The 19,027-nt window shown below is 45.9% G+C and overlaps 1 protein-coding gene across 3 annotated transcripts in view; it reads right to left on the reverse strand.

Moving 5' to 3' along the window:
- The window catches only part of LOC308200329 (contactin-4), a 300,384-nt gene extending 282,120 nt beyond the window's left edge, over positions 1-18,264 (reverse strand). For all 3 annotated transcript variants that reach the window (XM_080605918.1, XM_080605910.1, XM_080605912.1), the window contains exon 1: positions 18,071-18,264. The gene's annotated coding sequence lies outside the window, so the exon portion shown is untranslated. The remainder of the gene's footprint in view (positions 1-18,070) is intronic.
- Between the last annotated feature and the right edge of the window lie 763 nt (positions 18,265-19,027).

The raw sequence follows: 19,027 nt of genomic DNA on the forward strand, positions 1-19,027 counted from the left end.
TCTGCCCTCATTTTCTCTCGGACCCACAGACGTCTGAAGGATGCCTGCACTCTATGGACCAAGCACCTGCAACCTCCACTGCCACTTGCAGGGCTGCTAGAATCACCTGATCCTTCCTTAACGGTGTTGAAGAACCCATGGAATTGGGAACTTGAAGCTCCTCTCTACTCTCACCAGTGCTAGATTCCAGAGTTCCTTGATATATACCCAACAACCACCAAATACTGGGTAATGTACCATATGTACGGTATTTGGACACTGTGGGGAGCAAAGATCCCAATCCATCAGCATTTAGGTATTTATCTGTCACTCTGAAAGCTGGCCCCCCAAAGATTTTTTTTTTTTTTTTAATCTACTTAATTCCCAGGAGGTTTTCACATTTATTTAAAGATGCTTCATCTTGAGTACAGAAGTCATGTGTCTTTGCCCAAAACAGTATGCACATGAAGGAAATTCAGACTGACACGATTTCAAGACTGCAAAGACAAACTGATTTAGCAACACTGACAGGCATTTATAAGAAAAATAAAATGCGAATCTAATTTCAGCCTACCATACTGAAATAATATGCAACATGTTTTGATGTCAGAACATGAATATTTCATATATGAACAGCATCTTGTTCAGCTGCGGGATGCTTCCAGACACCAGCGAGAGGAGGTCCTGGGAGACAGAGGAAGCCTAATTGCTATTTTTGAGTGAGCAACCCAACAGTACAGTAACTTTCAGATCCTTATTGACTTCTTAACTGCTTTGCCAACTGTCAATATGTAAAAGTTTAGAAGTAAAAATCATGACTGGACCTTTCCTTCTAATTAATGGCTGTATTGATCAGCCAGGATTTCCTCCTGCCTCAGAAAACACTGGATTTCAGAAAGGTCCCTGCCAAATAGATATTTGTACTTATGGCTTGCTAGTAAAAAGCAAAGCCTGAAATCTCCAGCATGCTAACAGCATCGTTTTTTAAAAGTGCACTGATAATGAACATCCCAATGAACTAGGGCAGAGCTGGGCATTTAAGGTCTCAAGAGCTTTTTGTTTTGTTTTGATTTACATTGAGTTTCAAGGTTCAGCAGTTTAATAGCCAGCATGGCCACAGTTTCATTTCCTTCATTTCAAATTTAGAAAAAAAGAATATCTCAAAGTTACATCTCAAACAAGAAATCAATCCCAAATTCAACCTGGCAGTTAACCAATGTGTGCAGAAAATAGAGTCCAGTTACTGCTGAAGTTGTGCTGAATTTTGCTACAAAACATTTGCACAGCCCTTTAAGTTGCCCAGTATCTCCCGGACTGAAAATATAAGCAACGGAAAAAATGCACATAATTTAAATGACACTGAATATTCAATAATGCTAATGACCTAAATATTAGAACCTCTTTGATGTGTATTTCTGGGAAAATTGGATTTATCCTTGACCTTTGCTTACTCATTATTTTGTCTACACATAATTAACACATTCATAATATCACATAAATGCCACTTATTGATACTGTCCCAAAGGCAACTAGTTATCTGGGAAGAACGTGGACACATTAGCATTTACTGACTCATTTAGCTTCTTTTCTGCATTACACTGAAGAAATCTATTTGTTAAATCGCATGGAAATGTATATTAAAAGGCAATATTTCACCAGGTAATGCTTTAGGATCTGTCAGACACCAGCTACAGTAATTTCCAGGGACAGCCCCGAACGAGGGCAGCCGCGACCCCTGCGTTTTGCCAGAGCTGGAGGAGCTCGAGCACCCAGCCAAACAGGCTCAGACGATGGCACCGCTGTGAGATTGTACTTAAGGCTGTAACAGATAGTGTTTACTTTCTTAATTTTCATAAACTCTTCCGGACAAATAATAAAGATGCAAGCAGAGAAAGTTGCTGTGTGTACTGGATAAAATCTGCAAATTTCTCTTCAGTGACTTGAGCCTACCAAAAAGAGCAACGTATTGCTCAGCAAGGTCTGGGGTCAGTCAGAAGTTCAGGTATTTATTCATGTAACGTAACGTCTCCTTACCTCCAGATTTCACTGTTTTGTGGGATGTTGAGTATCTCCCTGCACTAAAAGTCTGGCAAAGAAGCTAAGCAAAATGAGTGATAATCTTGAATCCTCTTTTATAAACCTGAACACCTTCTCCATTATTCGTCAACACAACCAGATATTCAGGGCCACAAAAGACTACTTTCAGCGTTTTGTTCACTGTACTTAGATTATTTTTTTTTTCCTGAAAATTATTTTGAAAGACTTTTGTACCCAATATCTGGTAAAACACATGTCAACACTTTGGCAGGGCCGGCAAATTTTGAGCAAGCTCGAGTTAAATTTAAAATGGAAACTGGACTAATTAATGACTTGAGATGGAACAAAAGCCTGATTTCAGCATTTGACTAAAATGCAACAAGGCAAAAAGCAAGAAGCTGGCACAATTGCTGCCAGGATCGGGGCTGTGCTAGCAGATCTGAGGGCTCCCCACCTGCGGCCGTGCACAAGTGTCCCCGTGTCACACCCCAGGGACACGCGCAGCGCTGGCTGCAGCCGGAGCAGCAGCACAGTCCCATCCTGAGGAGAGATGCAGAAGGGGATGCTGGAAATCTGCACCCCGGATACATGACGAGGCTACAGGTGGGGCTCAGCATAACGTGTGGAAAGTTTGCCGCTTCCAAGCCAGACTCTTTCTGTTCAAGAAAAGAAATAGCAAAAAAGTGCTTGGTAAACAGGCAAGGAATACACCACATGAGGCACCAACGTATAAAAAAAAAAAAGAAAGAATAAAGCAAGTAACTGCAACTAGGTTTTTGCTTTGTACTTTTGTAATAGAAAAGGGAACAGAAATGAAATATCACCTAAGCAAAAAAGCAGGTGATATAAGGAATCAATGCACAAAGTTACCAAGTAAGCAAAGCTGTGTGCCAGAAGAGACCCTTCTGACAGATCCCACTGGAGGATATTCTGAGCATTTCAGCATTAAAAAATAAAAAAATCATAAGCAGCCTTGGGCAAATCACAGATTTTTTCTCTGCTAATGTTGATTTAAAATATGTAAATGTATTCACAAGCTAGAAGGTGTGGATAATGACTGTTAAACATGCAGAACAGTGACCATTAAAAACAATAGCAGCAAATACACAAAAGAAAGCAGTTTTCAAATTTGATTTTTTCTACTTTCACCATGGAAACCTCTCTCTAAGCACTAGTATCAAGTTCAGCTGAAGAAACACAATAGGCAAAGTTTTACCCTCCTTTTTATTTTTGTAGCAGATGACAGAATCTAAATAGGTGCATTTGTAGTAAACCATGCCTTGTTTTCCATACAAGTAAACCCTCAAACTCCTCACAAATCAGGAATTATCCATTACAAGTCCTCAGGTTCTGTTTCGGGGGAAAGTATTGAAAAGGGCTAACCTGAAGATGAGCTGAAATAAAGCCAAATTGGATCGACTTCGTGGTGTGCCCAGCCTCCCTGCACAACATCCCTCTGCTCTGGCAGGAGCTGTACACAAAATACATGTGGACGTGTCCAGGGGCTCTGACAAGCTACTGACAGGTGATGGATGGATCAAACCCAACATCTGGAATACCAAATGGTAAGGTTCAGAAGCAAAGGGAGCGAGTGACACAGGCGGAGGAGATGAAGGGACGGAGGAACCTTGGCAGCAGAAGGCTGAATCGCCTTTTCCTTCGTGAAGAGGATAATGAATGGGTTGGCGGCGGCAGGATGCCCTTTCAGCAGTAAATATTGGTCTTTAAAAAAACCTTTGCAGTGCTTTTATATTTGCCAGGAGTGTCGCTAACACGAGGAAGGTATTTCAGACTTCATGAAACTTAACCGTGACCAGTGATAACGGGTGTCTGAGTCAAGGTGCTATCACATCTGAAATGCTCTCCCAGATCAGGAGCCCAGCCCACTCATATTACCAACACTCTACCACTTTATTCACTTCCTAAAGCCGTGAAGGTCACCTCAAAGGCAATTTTATGAGTTCTAAACATGTTCACATTCAGAAAAGGACAAAAAAAGTGTTTCAACACATAATGTGACTCAAAGAGTAAAAGGATTAAAAGAAGAGAGGGAAAAAACATTTTGGATCAAAGCTTATGTTCTGCTACGAGCCACTCTATCCATGCAGGTTTTAGAATTTTTAATAATTTGGTAGGTTTTATCATTAGCAAATATAAATGGTGTTATAAATTAATTCTCAGAGGTGTCCTACTTCACTGATATTTTCCACTGGAGATAGAAATTGCTCAGAGGGAAGTTTACAAGAAGTAACACTTCTGTGGACTAGTACACATCTTTTTCTTAGTGCAACTTCCTCTCCCCGAAGCCCAGCGTAACTGCTCTTTCTGCCATGCTTCTATTTTCAGCTAATATATTTAGCCATTTGCAGAGAGTGGAATATGAGGAGCCATCCAAAATGGACACACATTTCCTGTTTGTTTTTCAACAAACTAATTCCACTTTCTTTCACATCCTGCCTGTACAAACGACATCCTTCCTACAAACTAGCCTACAAGACCACAGCAGCATTTAGCAGTCAAAACATACATGCTCATTATCTGCTTCTCCTTCTGCTATTTACGTTTATTGTCCTCCATTCTCCTTTTCTTTTCAGCCGACATAATATTTGGGTCAGTAACTTTGAATTCTTTTGCTTTTGCAATCTGTCTCACGCTGCCAGGTGTGATGGGAAACACATCTATTCTAGTTGTGTTATTAATTTATAAAAATTTACAAAAATTATACAGAAATATACTTTGCAAAACCACAATATCCTTGGAATAGATGGCCAACTTGGTTCATAAATACTTATCCCAACTTTCTCCTTCCTATTTTCAGATGTTACGTTTAATTTAAAAGTGCCTTTTTTTTTTTTTTTTTTTTTTAATCCTAGAAAAGGACTTTAGGGAAAGAAAAAAAAAAAAGATGCTTGGTTAGCATGAGGGAAAGAAGAAGGATGAAGCTGAAGAAGTTATTTTTCCTGCTCCCAAGTTAATCCTGTGGGAAATCAGTGCAATTCAGGGGGCTTTTTTTTCTTCCCAACCAAACATCTAAGTCAGCTCATGTTCATCTGAAACTCAGTTTACTTTAGAAAGGCTAAAGAAATGAAGCAGTCCATCAATTATTTAAAGTGTTTGGTCCTGATCCTGACAGGGCTTAGGTACACGCTTAATTTCACTGCAGTCTCAAAGCCAGAGCCTTCCAGCCAGAGGCTCAGCCCGCGAAGTGTCTGGAAAAGAACATGCACAAATCGGCATTTTTGGCCAAAAGCACACAGTCGTTCTCGCCGTGCGGGAAGGGTGATGGGAGCCAGTGAGGCTGAATTCACACCGGGCTGCTCAGGGCATGGTTCCAGCCACCCTGGCGGTGCCCCCGAGCTCAGCCACGTCCACCAGTGACCATGGGGGCCAGAGCTGGGCTCGGGGTGCGGAGGTGGGCTAACGAGTGCCAGGGGAGGGGGGCCCATGGGCTGCACCCCAGGGCGGCTGAGCTGCGGCACCGGCACACGGCCACAGGCAGCCCCCGGGCCTTTTCAGCAGGGATTCAGGATACTGGTCTATGAGTTCAGGAAAAGGAGTTATATAGATAATATGTATAAAAACATAATACATATATAAAAATAGAAGTGCGGATGATACATACCATCTTCGAAGTGAATCGCAAAGGAGAAATGCATTCATCTGTTCTACAGAACTTAAATAGCTACTAAAATTAGATATTGTCAGTATAGTTATAAAGGATTCTCTGCAGTTGGATTCAAATATTATACAATATTTTACATTTTATACAATGGTAATGGACAGCATTACATTAGTATAGGTATTATCAGGTTCTCCTATATGAATGCTTATGTCTACTCAAAATGTTTTAGCTAGTTAAATCATACTTGTACTTGGTTACATTTTCAAAAACACATTGTCAATTCTAGGTACTTTTTGTTTTAGAGCAAGTATTCAGAGAGACCTTTTACCCTGACTATTTCAATGCCCAGAAATCAACAAGGCTAGGGAAGGACTGATCCACAGCTAAAATACAGGTGCAAAAAAAAACTAAGTCTGTTTTAAGCATGAGACTGACTTATGATGCATGCCATGGGGGACAAGAACTCAGTGTGAAAATTTCTCCTCTACCATAAATGTATTGTTTTGAATAGCCCTGTAGCCCCAAATTCAATGAGTTCGGATAGACCTTCTCAGAAACTGAAGTGCCTAAATATCTCTGTGTCTCTGACCATCTCCAAATGCGTGTCTCCGTTCTTCACCTCTAATAAACCAGCACACTGGCAGCCCACGAGACTGCCACATGGATAATTAAAGACCTGAAATTTTAGGCCTATTCAGAGTCTCTGGTAATAAAGGTCAAGTAAGTTCCTCAGTTTGATACAAATTACTCCCACTTCACCCTGCAGAACTTCACAAGGTGTTTTCGCAGACTCACACCATAGTTCAGTTGGAAAGGATCTGCAAAGATCATCAAGTCCAACCCCCTGTCCACTTCAAGGATAACCAAAAATTAAAGCATTTTATTAAGGACATTATCCAAATGCCTCTTGAACACTGACAGGCATGGGGCATCAACCACATCGCTAGGAAGCCTGTCCCATTCTTTGACTACCCTCATGGTTAAGAAATGTTTCCTAGTATCTAGCTTGGGCCTCCCCTGGCACAGCTTTGTGCCATTCCCACACAGCCCATTATTGGATTTGTCCTTAGCAGACATCCATGACAACATCTGCTTTACATCCCTTTAATCCTCACCCAGAGGCTCCCTACCACATCGTCCCTAACTTTTTATTTGCTTCTTTATTTTTTTAACAGACTCCTGCAGCTTTAACTGCTTCGCAAGCTCTGTGCCCCTGCAATGTATGGGGCTGCCATCTCGGGTCTGCCTGAGAGAGAAGCTAAAGGATCCAGGACCAGAAGTGCCATTTTAAAATGTGACCCTGAACTTTATTTTTGACAGATGGATTTTCTAGGTACAGAACTGTGTTATCTCTGTAATATCTGAACTCAATTTAAGTTTGATCTATAAGATTATTTTCATTTCAACCCCTTTGGACACTTGCAACAACAATATTTCCCTTCTCCCTACACGAATCTAATTTGGTCTTGCACTGCAACTCTGCTTAGAAAGCTGTTTAGTGGCAATGTTTCAGAAATATGAATCAAATTTTCTTGAGTGAAATAAAATTAGCTACCCAGGAAAGGATAATCCACTTTTCTAGGGGCACTGATTCCATATTTTAGGTAATGGTTCTAAAATACAATAATAATCATCATAATAAAATGGTTTTGCGATACAGTGGGTGCTGATAGCAAGCAGGCTATCAGAAGTAGCCTTGCTGTCTCTGAATATGCCAAAAATGACTGCAAGCATTAGCTGGCTCACAGAGCTGTGCACTTACACCACAAATCTCAGAACTTCCTGACATCAGAAAGCAAAGGAGAAAAAAACAGCAGCCTAATAGCTGAGGGTTTGGTCCCAGGGCTGGCTTTAATTTGCAGAATGCTCCAGTGCCACATTAAATGCTTTTAAAATGTGATTTGAAGGATTTTCCTCTTGGAGTTTTTTCACGGTGCAAAAAATATTTCAGCGAAAATACACAATACATCGCGTTGGGCACGGGCTGTCTGGTGGAACGCCCAGCTGGGGAGCACTGAGGTTTGGTGCTCAGTGTCCTTGCAGGGGTAGGCAAGGGGCTTGGTGTCCCCAGCCCAGTGAACCACATGGCCTCTCCAAGACTATTCATACAGTGACACGAACAGATGCGCTATGTGGAAACGTGTGCTCGCTGCCTTCTTCAGGCAGAAGAGGCAACCACTTCCCCCTGGCAGCAAGGAGGAAGCTCCCAGAGGATGGCAGAAGATCCCGGCGGGCTGGTCCAGCTAACTGCTGTCAGCCCTTCCTCTTGCGAAGCAAGGAGTCTTCCCTGAATTGTGCTGCCAGAGGAGCACCCATAACTCAGTTTTCTAAGGGATGTTAGCTACCACTAACTGCATGAGTGACATTGCATGACCATGTGAGTGGAGCCGTCATGTGAAAGGAGCCACCACAACAGGACGTGACACGAACGAAAGTAGAGGATAGAAGAAGAATCAAAAGGAAGATTTTTTTCCTGGCCTTGTGAAGTTTTCCTGCTATGCCCTATGCTATGCCCCCTTTTTCCACCTTCTCTCTAATTCCCATGGCTTTCCTCTCCCAAAGCAAAGAGGCAACAGAGCCTGCAGATGTCTGGTTTCTCCAAGTACCTTCTGATCTCCTTCTGAGCACAGACTGCTCAGGAGGAAACTCAGAGGCATGGCTGGTCAGGCAAGTGTTTACAGAGAAACAAATCTGAAGTAATTAAATAAACAGCAATACAAACATTGCACTGCTCTCCATTTATGCTGGCTGCTGCAGATTGGGTTCCTTCGTGTAATGTTTGCCCAGGAGCTGTGATGTATCACTTAATCTACTGTAAGGACTCTGTTCATACACGCTGAGATTGGCCAAAGGCTGCCAGCTCTCACTTACACGGGACTGAACAAACTGAGAGAAGGTATTCCTGGGCTCTTAGAGGCAGGCTTCGCCTATACAGGTTCTAACTTCAGTGGTCCAGGAGATTGAAGTAGAAAAGCGATCATGCGGTATGGTTGGACTTTATCCTTACGCTCTTGAAAAATACTGACCTTGAAAGCTGCTCTTCAAAGGAAAGAAACAGGATTGAAACCAACCAAAAAAAAAAACCTTTGCTGGAATTGGATTCATCTCTTCTTAAGGGTGTCAGAATTAGAAAAAGAGGTAAGCTCAAAAATCAGGGCCAGGAAGACGTGGAGCTGCAGACCCCTATGGCCAGGTAAGTGCCAATACCTCTAAGATGTGACTGCTACTGAGGATCAGGAGAAAGATTTACGCTTTAAAATAGCCTGCGTAAATTCAGACATGGACAAACCTCACTTGCAGTAGCCCAGACTCAGAGAACCCTTCATCTGAAGGTGATCAAGTATCTCCTCACACTACATACCCCTTCTCAGTGGCAAAACGCCCAGTGATGCTATCTAATAATATTGTAAGTATTACTGGCATGCGGGTCTTGTGGCTTCAAGTTCTCTTTTGCCTGTGGATGATACTGAAAAAAACATTTCTGTTAAAACAAATGCATCATGCTCCCATAACTGCTAACAAGTTTGGTTTTTTGTTTTGTTTTGTTTTTCCCTTTAAAATCCTTCCTAGAGAAGTACTTCAAAACCAAGAAGCGCCAGTCCCAGCCTGTTGGCAGGAGGGCAACACTTCCAGTATCTGTCCCACGGATGAAGGACACACAACCCCCTAACCCACACACTTGTTGCAGAAAACCTTCAGCCGGTGAGACCACACCATTTCCAGCTTCCATTTAGCTGAGCAAGCAAAGCCAGGAACCCATTAATTTGCTGCATGAGTTATGGTTCCCTGCAGCACCTTTTGTTCACTGTCAAGGTTCTGCAACAATGACGAATGCAGCTACATTCAGCCCCAAACTCCAGGATTTGATATACTAAATCATTCCAGATATTAAATGTCTCGGTGATAAGCCTGGCAAATGAATTCCTCTGGAGCCGACACTTTGTGCTGTACACGGGGCAGGAGAGACTCCCGGTACAGTCCCATGTTGTCTCCTAGAAAACGAAGCAGCTTGGTAGCACTGCTGCTCCCAGGAAAGAAAGCAGAATCCCAGGAAAATTCACACAGTTTCCAGTAGCCACTCAAAGAAGCTGCAAATCTGCATAAATAACTGAGGCAGCAGAAGGCAGTGTGGGGAATTAGGAGCTCACCACTTATTCCTATTTTAATAGCAGGAGCTGTACATGCATATAAAATTTCCACTTTCCCTAGTAAATAAACAGAGAAGACTGCAGCAAAATAAACAAACAGAACCCAGCCGGAATGCCTAAGCAGCAAGACACGGGCAGGTTTTCAGCCGTATTCTCATCAAGCTAACTATTAATCTTCCGTGTTTAAAAAAGATCTCCCTTCAGCCACGGCACACCAAAGCCAAGAGAACTAAATAAATTTAATCTCAACTAATTTGTAAAGAACATGTAACTTTTCCAGGGAATCCTAAACCAAAACAGATTAAGGCATACAGAGGGTGGAACGAGTGATGCTTCATTTTTAATTTCTCAAAAATCACCAACAGATACATCACGGTGCTTAACACTGGGAAGATTTTGCAAGCTTCATAAACAGTCGTGGCATTAGCCATTATCACCCAAGTACAAATTAGTTTGACCTTTTCAGCTTTCTCGTACTGGGCTTTCTTTTTTCCACTTGACTTGAGAAAATATCGAGTCAATCCTTGTTTTGCACTCGTCATTCTCAGATGTATTTGACTACTGTTTTTCCCTCCATCTGCAATTACAAGAGATCCATCAAACACTGAATTCACCTGAGCAATTCTCGCACTCCAACCAGCACGTGACTGTGGCTCTGCAGGAGGGACCCAACCTTGTGCTTAGCATTGCACCGTATTTGCTTTTTCCATCTCTGCCTCCCTAGTAAAATGAAGAAAATGTGTGATATGTTCCTTTAATATTTATGGTGGGAAGTGCTGGCAAAAAAACACGAAAACCAGGTGGCAATTGAAGCAGAAACACAGAACAGCGTGTATGACCACGGCCCTGCTCACACAGCTCCGTGCATGCAAGAGGGGGGACAGCAGTGCTTTAGTTCAGCACTGCACGTCACTCCATGGAGAGAGGGGTAGCTTCCTAAAGCATCTTCCACCACTCCCAAATGAAGGAGCTGGGAGCAGAAAGTCACCTTGTGGATGAAAAGAGCATGACAGGGTGCATATGGAAGGGTTAGCGGGGAAGAACCTGAGGGAGCTGTGGAGGCAGAGGTCAGAGGGAAGGATGCTCAGTGCCTGTCCCTCCTGCCCGCACACCTTACCCTGCCACCGACAGATGCCCAGAGAAAGCAGAGCTGGCAAAGCAGTGTGGATTTCCACGTGGATTTCTGGAAGCCCAGACTAATGCTGAGCATCCTTAAGACACGAGCACTTCCCCAGAAAGCCTTCTTACAAATCATCAGGGGAAAGCTGCACACTGACAAAGCTCCCTGACGCCGTGCACCTCCCGGGACAGCCGCTCCATACCAGCTGGGCACTCAGCACCCATGGTCACTGATTTCTGCCAAGTCTAAAATCATCCCTCGTGAATCATCGGCGCTTTCTTACAGTACGTCTGACTGCACTGGCTCCAGCAGAGGAAGCCTCGTGAGGTCTCAGTCATCTTGGGTGGAAATCAAAGGAGCTGGGGAGGAGCAGGGAGGGCAGTGCTGGGTGAGAGGACCTGCTGCATCGGGCTGTGTGAGTGAAGACAGATAGCAGCAAGTACTAAACTGCGGGGCAGAATGGCTCTGTGGGTTAATAAAGAATCACGGCACCGATGGAGGAAACAAGTCGAGAAGAAAAACGATGCGCTCGTGTATGCATTCTGCAGAATTATGAATCCTGAGAAAATTACACCAGGGAAATTGTGTGCTGGGGGCCGCAGGCTCCTGCAGCAGCTGGGAGGGGCAGCAGCACCCTTAAATCCCCCCAAATCCCCCCCCCCAAACCTGCGAGAGCGTGAGGGCGACGAGGCTGGGGGCTGAGTGCTGCCCCCGCGGGATCGGGCTCAGCCCAGGGTGGGCAGCGCCGCGCCACGCTCAGCGGCACAGTCCTGCGGGGGGCCGGGGGGAGGAAAGCCCCAGCGAGCTGTTTGTGAAGTGAAATGCAGTGAAATACAATAGGCCATTTATTCTGAGCAGAAAACGTTTAAGACGTGGAAAAAAAAAAAAAAAGTTACTGAAATGTGGCTAGAATGAGAACAAATCTAACCCCAAATAAATTGCATGGAGAAATCACCAATCTGATGTATTTACACAATTCATATTTACTCATGCATATCAAGGCCTGAACTGAAATCCAGTGTTGTACACTGCTAAGAGCTGATTCTGTCTGAAATTACTCTTCTGCTGTACTTCATACTTCATTCATTTCTCCTTCGAGCTATACATGCACAACAGAGGGCATTATACATCTCCCTAATTGAACAATACAGATCAATTAAATATGAAAAGTCATTCTTGGACTAAAACCCTCTTAGGCAAATGTTCTGCTCTTATGCTAAGTAACTCTTTTTAGAGCTTGGAGTTGAGTGCTGTTCAGAAGCTTTTTTCAAAAGACTGGGAGACAAAGACCAAGAAGATTCATTCATTCATTCATGACGAGGACACAGAGCTTTTGCCTCCATTTCACAAGAGCAGGGTAGTAGTGATAAAAAAATATTATTTGATGAAAGCTATTCGGTACTCTGTAAGGAGGTGAAGCACCCTCATCTGCTTAGCACTGAACATGCTTCTCAAACACATCTCGTGGGTCACACCAGTAACACAAAGTACAGTTATTCAAATAATAATATGGAAAAGGAACCACATGAAATGAATTTACGCATTGTTTGTAGCCCACCAGCTACAGGTTCCCCACACGTATGCTCTATAAAATGTGGTAGTCCCACCCAAGATCCAGGAGCAGAAGATGCAGCACATCAGCAAGTAATTCACACTTGATGGTATCAGAAACCCAGATGTCAACAGGCGGTGTAAAGCCTCCCTGACAGCAGCTCAGCTTTATGGCAGTAAGCCATAGGGAATGGTTATTTTGCCATTGACCCACCAATACGTGTTCTTCACCAATGTACAAAACTGGACTGTAAAAGGTTATTGACATAAACCTGGTACAAACCTAGAACAGCTAAGGTAACAGAACCTGGCTCAGGGTTGGGAGCAGAATCCAGTTTTTCTACTGACTACTAATTAGCAAAGCCCAGAAAGGGGGAAATGGCCCAAAGCATGTTTATGGATCAAACTAGGAAAAGATCTCTGCTCAGGGTTTTACAGCTATCACCAAAAATAAGTGCAAATGGGAGATCAGAACCATTAACATACAGCCATGAGCAGGGAAAGCAGCAGTCACTAAATACCCTGTTGACTTTCACAGATGGCTAGTTGGGTTTTCGCATTCCTATTACTGGAAGCATAGAGATGGAAATGTGTTTAATTGTTTGAGTATGATGTTGTTTGTGAGCCTTCCCAAATAATACCCTCTTATCTGCATACGAGTTTAATAAACCATGCACTTACTGTTTTGTTAAAAACATACTGATAGGTTATTGTTATTCAGTACTCAAAAATTAAATTACCATTCATAATACAGGTTTTTCCATTACAAACACAAAGTATGGTACTTATTCCCTTTCTTAGTCTAATTGACTAAGATGACCCGCTGAACCTTATGTAGATTGGGTTTAAATACTGCATCTCTTCATTGGCTAAACATTTATGTAAATAAATTGCAAACACAAATTTTGTGTGAGGCCTGCAAAGTTCTTACACAGATATGGTTTAGAGAGGAGAAAACCAATCTGGAGTTTGAAGCAGGTCATCTCAGGACTCACTTGCCTCCTGACCAGCTACAAATGCCCACTGCAATAACATCTTTCGTCCAAGACTGGTCCTGTACATGACCCTGTAGGGAAGCAGGTCCCAGCAGCTCGGCAGCAATGTCCCTTTGCTGGGTGCAGCCCCCTGCCACCCCCAGCACGTTAGTCAGGGACACTGGCGGAGGTGTGAAGGGCACAAATTTGGGCCGTGCTACTGGTGAGCAAGGTTTGTGAAGGGAGAAGGAACACCACAGCACATTGGCTTACTGACTTAAAAAAAAAATGGAAAAAGCCAAGCCTAACAGTTGGTCTTTCAGCCACATGCTACTCTGCAAAGAAGAGTGGGAAAAGCCCAGATGAGATGGCTAATAACAAGTGTGTCCAATGAGTCCCACTGAAGCCTGGCTCAAAGCCTCTGGAAAAAGCAAGGAGAAAAGATGGTATTTTACCATAGTGGTAAAATTTATTCGTGTTCTGTTTGCACGTCGATGCTCAAACCCCTCGCCGTACCGCTATAGTAGCCCTGATGGAGATCTGATTCTGCTCAACTGCCTTTTTTTCCCCAAATAAATATGAAGTCATTCCTCAGGAATGTTAAATTTTCAAAAGTCCCACAATGCATTTTAGGAGAGCTTGGTGCTGGAAATATCAAAACATTTATTCATTAATAAAGATGTTTGGCCATATCTGAGACATCTCCAGCCAACTTTCAAGTAACAGAGCATCAGCTGCTGATCAACTGGGAGCTTATGGAAGGATTAACAGAAGAAATAAGTGTTGTAGAAGCACATTTTTGAAACTGATAGTTGTTTAACACAGTTTTAAATAAATCCTTGTAAAGTCAATATAAAAAACATAATAGTAGTAGATTATTTCCTTGAGTCCCCATCACATTTTTTTTAAGTGGTAAGCGTGTCACTTACCTTACTGAAGTCCACATGCTGATACAGCTATGCTGTGATTAGATATCACAGGGGGAAAAAAAATCACATTGCAGAGTCGAAATTTGCTCCTTATGCTTTAACTTCCTAAATATGAATCATGAATATGGATTACAACACTAGATTAATTGTTTTTAAAATGCTTTGACCCTCTTGGTCCTGGAGGTCTGACTTTCAGTGATTTAACTCAGCAATTCAAAGAAAGAAAACTCTTTCTTTTCCTTGCTGTCATGCTGAAACAGATTTTTATCCTACAGATTAAGATAAAAAGTGACTGCTTGTATCTAGGGAAAAGCAAAGAATGAAGTTATTTCCCAAGTACAACACATACAGTACTAGAAACACTGTTTGGTGCAGAAAATATTAGTCTTAGCTCATAATGAAACACGAACCTTGTTTATGCTAAGACTGTAAGCAGATTTGACACAAGAGTTTTTATTTTAATATCAGCATTTTGGGTGGATGATTGTAGGGGACAGGGAATAGTGTATTCTCATGAAACATTAAATTGGGTGGATGGCATCATCATATATTTGCTTTGCTAATAATAAAAAGAATGAATCACTACTGTCATGATATTCATATTTATATTTGATTAACCACTGTAGCAGATAACAGTAAAGATGTGTGCAAGTTTAAATCTTGGCAGCACGCCTGGATTAGAGCTCCGGAGTTGACATTTGTGGATTTCGTGTGATTCATGTTACTTCCCTGGGTTTGTGATTACCTTCCTGTCAGGGGCTGCGCATCACTCATGCAGCAAGCAGCAGACTCACAATTTCTGCATTTGAAGGAAAACTCCCACCTGTTGCACCAAGCCCTGCTCGAAATAAGCCCGTCCTCTGTGTAAGAACAGGTCTGAGCGACGGGTCACAAGCAAAATCAAAGGCAGCGCGAAAACAGCTTTTACAGGGACATTACTGGGTCATTTTAGGCCACGGACGGAGGTGTGGGAAGAAAACCCAGACTTGCTCTAATCTAGCCTGGCTAAAAATAGAGCTGTGATGATTTATGAACTTTCAAACGCAGCAGAGGACCCGCACGCAGGAGCAGCCTCTCCTGCGGTGCCCGGGCTGGGGGCTGTGGTCGGGGGGAGGATTTGGGGAGGCTGGGGGGAGCTGCCCCGACCCCACCTGTGCGGAGCCCTCTGGGGGCAGCGCCGCTCCCAGAAGGGTCCGCTTTCGGAGACCACGAGAGACAGTGAAAAAGCTCTGCTCTGGCTATCCTGGGACTGGCGTCCCTCTGGCTCTGCCTCATCTCTACCTCTGGTGTGGGTTTTGTTTGTTTGTTTTTAAATCAAGCCAACTAAGCAGAACTGTCAGACAAAGCCAACTCCCCGATTCAAGGGAAATAAATTACTTGGTGCCAGAACACAAAAAAAATATCCTAAAGTTTTGCATCTTTGGCAAAATTCTACAGGAGCTTGACAACGACACCTGTTTTCATAGGTGTCCCCAACAGGTTATCACAGACACGTATTTTAAATCAAGGCAATGTTAATCCCACAAACTGTAAAGGCTGAGGATCAGATGTGGATATCAAGGAGAAATACTTCTCTGTACAGCAGGAGGTGGGATTTGGGAGCCAAGGGGGGTTCTCTCACCAGCCCCTGGCTGTCTTGCAGTGCCACTGCCTTTGCCTCTGGAACAAACACTCCACAGCTGGTGCTGGAAATCGGTACTCGGGGAAACACACAGTGGAGGGATTAACACTCAAAATGCACCTACGGCCACCACAGGAAGGTCCACAGACCATCCAAGAGGGCTTGTGCCACAGCGCTGCCAAAGGGATCCCTATGGTCCAGGACGGGGATGTGCCAGCACCCGCCACCTCCCGCTGCCCAGGGCACACCAAAGGCACACTGCCCCTCGTCTCAACCCACGGGGACCTCGGACAAGGGGCTGTGGGGCTCCAGACATCACGGATAACGCACCAGGGCACCGGCCATGTACAGTTCAGGTTAGGAAGAAATAGCGTTTCATCCTACTTAGTGTTTGGATGCTAATGGAGAAGTGAGGTAAAGCAAGGTAAGCTTCTCTTCTGCTGTCCTTCGCATCCAGTGCATACAGCTCGTCTGCAGGTAGATCAGAACAAGCTTAAAATTCCGGGAGCAGTGGATGAACTAGAAGAAAGCTCAGCTCCACTGCAGCAGGTACACACGGGGAAATTCCCAAGTCACCCGAGTTTTGGCAGGATCATTCGACTCCAGCTCTCAGCAGGCACACCGCGCTGTACGCCTCCAGGCTGGCTAACACGCGGGGCAGGAGCCCCCCGGGGAGCCCCGGGATGGGTGCTATTTACAATGACACACAAAGCTTTTGGTGTGGCTTCCTGCCAGAGGATAGTTCACTTGGTGGGAGCTGATGAAAAACCTCCCGAAATCAAGCAAAACCCTGGCAGACGTATTTAGCTCAGCCCAGAAGTGAGCACGGCGAGGAAGAGGTTGCTGCACCCAGCAGAAGCCATTGTCTAAAGCAGGCTGCTCTGGGAAAATTAGCAGTGTGCACACCCCTAAATGAGGCTGTACAGCGAGTAAAAGAGGGATTAGCTGTGTAAAGTAAGTCCTTTTGGTATTAGATTAAAGGGGGGGAGGTGACTTTGAAGGATTATTCAAGAGCCATTTAAGCAGTTTTCAGGGACTTACAAACGCAGGGTAAAAAAAAAGAGCTCGCCGGGTCCAGCAAAGAAGCCAAATGAGTGTCCTGGCCGGGAAGGCAGCAGCAGGGGCTCCAGGAGGGGGCTGGAGCGGGCTGGCCCCGAGAGCAGCAGCGGGGCCCCGCTTCCCACGGCCGCGTGGGGCGCAGCTGCGGGCGGAGCGGGGCCGGAGCGCGGCGGGGGGCGGCCGGGGATGCTCGGGGCCGCCGGGGGGCACGGGGAGGCTCCGGCACCGGGCGGCCGGGGGCTCGCGGCGGTCCCTGCCCCCGCGGAGCCATCGACCTGCTAGGACGAGGGTCCCGAGCCGCGCCACGTAAACAGGGGGATGCGCCAGAGCAAAGACGAAACCCGGCTCCTCTCCACAGCCAAATGTTCCCCGTCTTCCCCGCACCTCGGGGCGCCTAATCAACATGCTGGCTCTTAATCCTTTGCCCACATTAATCCAGCGAGAGGAAATGAACGCGCTGCTGCAAGACATCAGCCTGCTTTATTAAACCCTCGTCGCAGAAACCAGCCCCTGCTTAGTCTAAAAGGTGATGGATAATTAGTATGTAAGATACAAACTATTTCCACTTGTTATGCAAGCAGCATCGTTTAATTTGTAGTTTAGAGAGCAAGTCACTCCTGTCTGGGATAAATAAAACAACATGCTGCATTATGTTGCTCGCGACACGGAAGCAACATCAGCCTGGAGAAAGCAAAAGAAGCGAAAACTCGAGCAGGAGAACGCTGGCTGCATCAAGCAAAAAGTTATGCATGCATTTCTGCCAGCCTGCCAGGGAGCATCCCTCCGGCGGCAGAGCCGCGCACACCCCCCCGGCCCCAGCCCCACGCTCCCCACCGCCGCCCCCAAGCCCCCCCAGGGCCGGCTCCGCCCGACCCCGGCTCTCCTCCCGCATCCCCGCGGAGCATCCCCGGCGGCGGCGCTGCCCGAGCCGCTCGGCATCGCACCCCGCAGCCGCTTCTCTCCTTCATCCCTGATCTCACTTCCACCTCCCCAACCTGCCTCCCTCCTCCCGGCGCAGAGCTGCGCTTACCTGGCCGGGGCGGGGGGCATGCTGGGCTGTGCTGGGCTGTGCTGGGCTGTGCCGGGCTCGGTGGTCGCCGCCTGCCCGCCGTGCGCGGAGCCCCGAGGTGCGCGGCTCCCGCAGCAGCCCCGCGGCCGCAGCATTGAGCGGCAGCGGCCGGGAGCCGGGCAGCTCGGCGCAAACCCCACCTCCCAAACCTGCGCCGTGCACGGGGGGCGGGCGGAGGAGCGGCGGGTGCGCGGCCGCCCTTAACCCTTCTCCCGCCCCGCTCCCCGCAGCACCGCCGCCGGGGCTCGGCCGGGCACCGGGCGGCTCCCCCCGGCCGAGCGCTGCCCGATGCAGTCCCGGTGCCAGCAGCCGGGGAGCAGGGGGTCCCCCCGGTGCGGTGCTGGGCACCTCACTGCTTCTCCGAAGCTGCCTCCGGTAGCTCTGCCAGCTTCGCCGTGATTGCGCTCACTCTTCCCAAGCTGCCTCCCTCCATCTGCCCAGTCCGCCCTCTCCTCTCATCCCCTCGCTGACCCTCCTCGTCCAAGAAAAGAGAGAGTTTTGGGCTTGCTGAGCCCGCAAGCTCCCACCCGTGCCCCTTGCAGCCCCCTCACCGCCGCTCCACCAGCAGCCGTCCTGCGCTGGGACCTTCCCCAGGGTCGCTGATGGGGTCTCCAGTTGTCTCTGCGACGCAAATAATGAGCCACGAGCTGCTTCGAAACTCAGGGTTCGGGCTTAATGAGCAGAGTGATTTAAAGGCAGAAAGAAAAGCAAAAATTGTATGCAGAACTGAAGGTGGGACCTACCTTTCCCCCTGTCCTGGAATATCGTACGGGGAAGTGCTCTTAAATGACTGTGCAAAACGTGCCTTTCGGTGCAAACAGGGTACTCAGCCTTAACTGTGCCTCCCCTGGGTTTTGAGGGATTAAGTGAAACCCTTATTATGTTTAATTATCTCTAGAGTTGCTCTCTGTGCTTGCT

Source organism: Anser brachyrhynchus (assembly GCF_964034855.1).
Source record: "Anser brachyrhynchus genome assembly, chromosome: 10".
NCBI lineage: Eukaryota > Metazoa > Chordata > Aves > Anseriformes > Anatidae > Anser > Anser brachyrhynchus.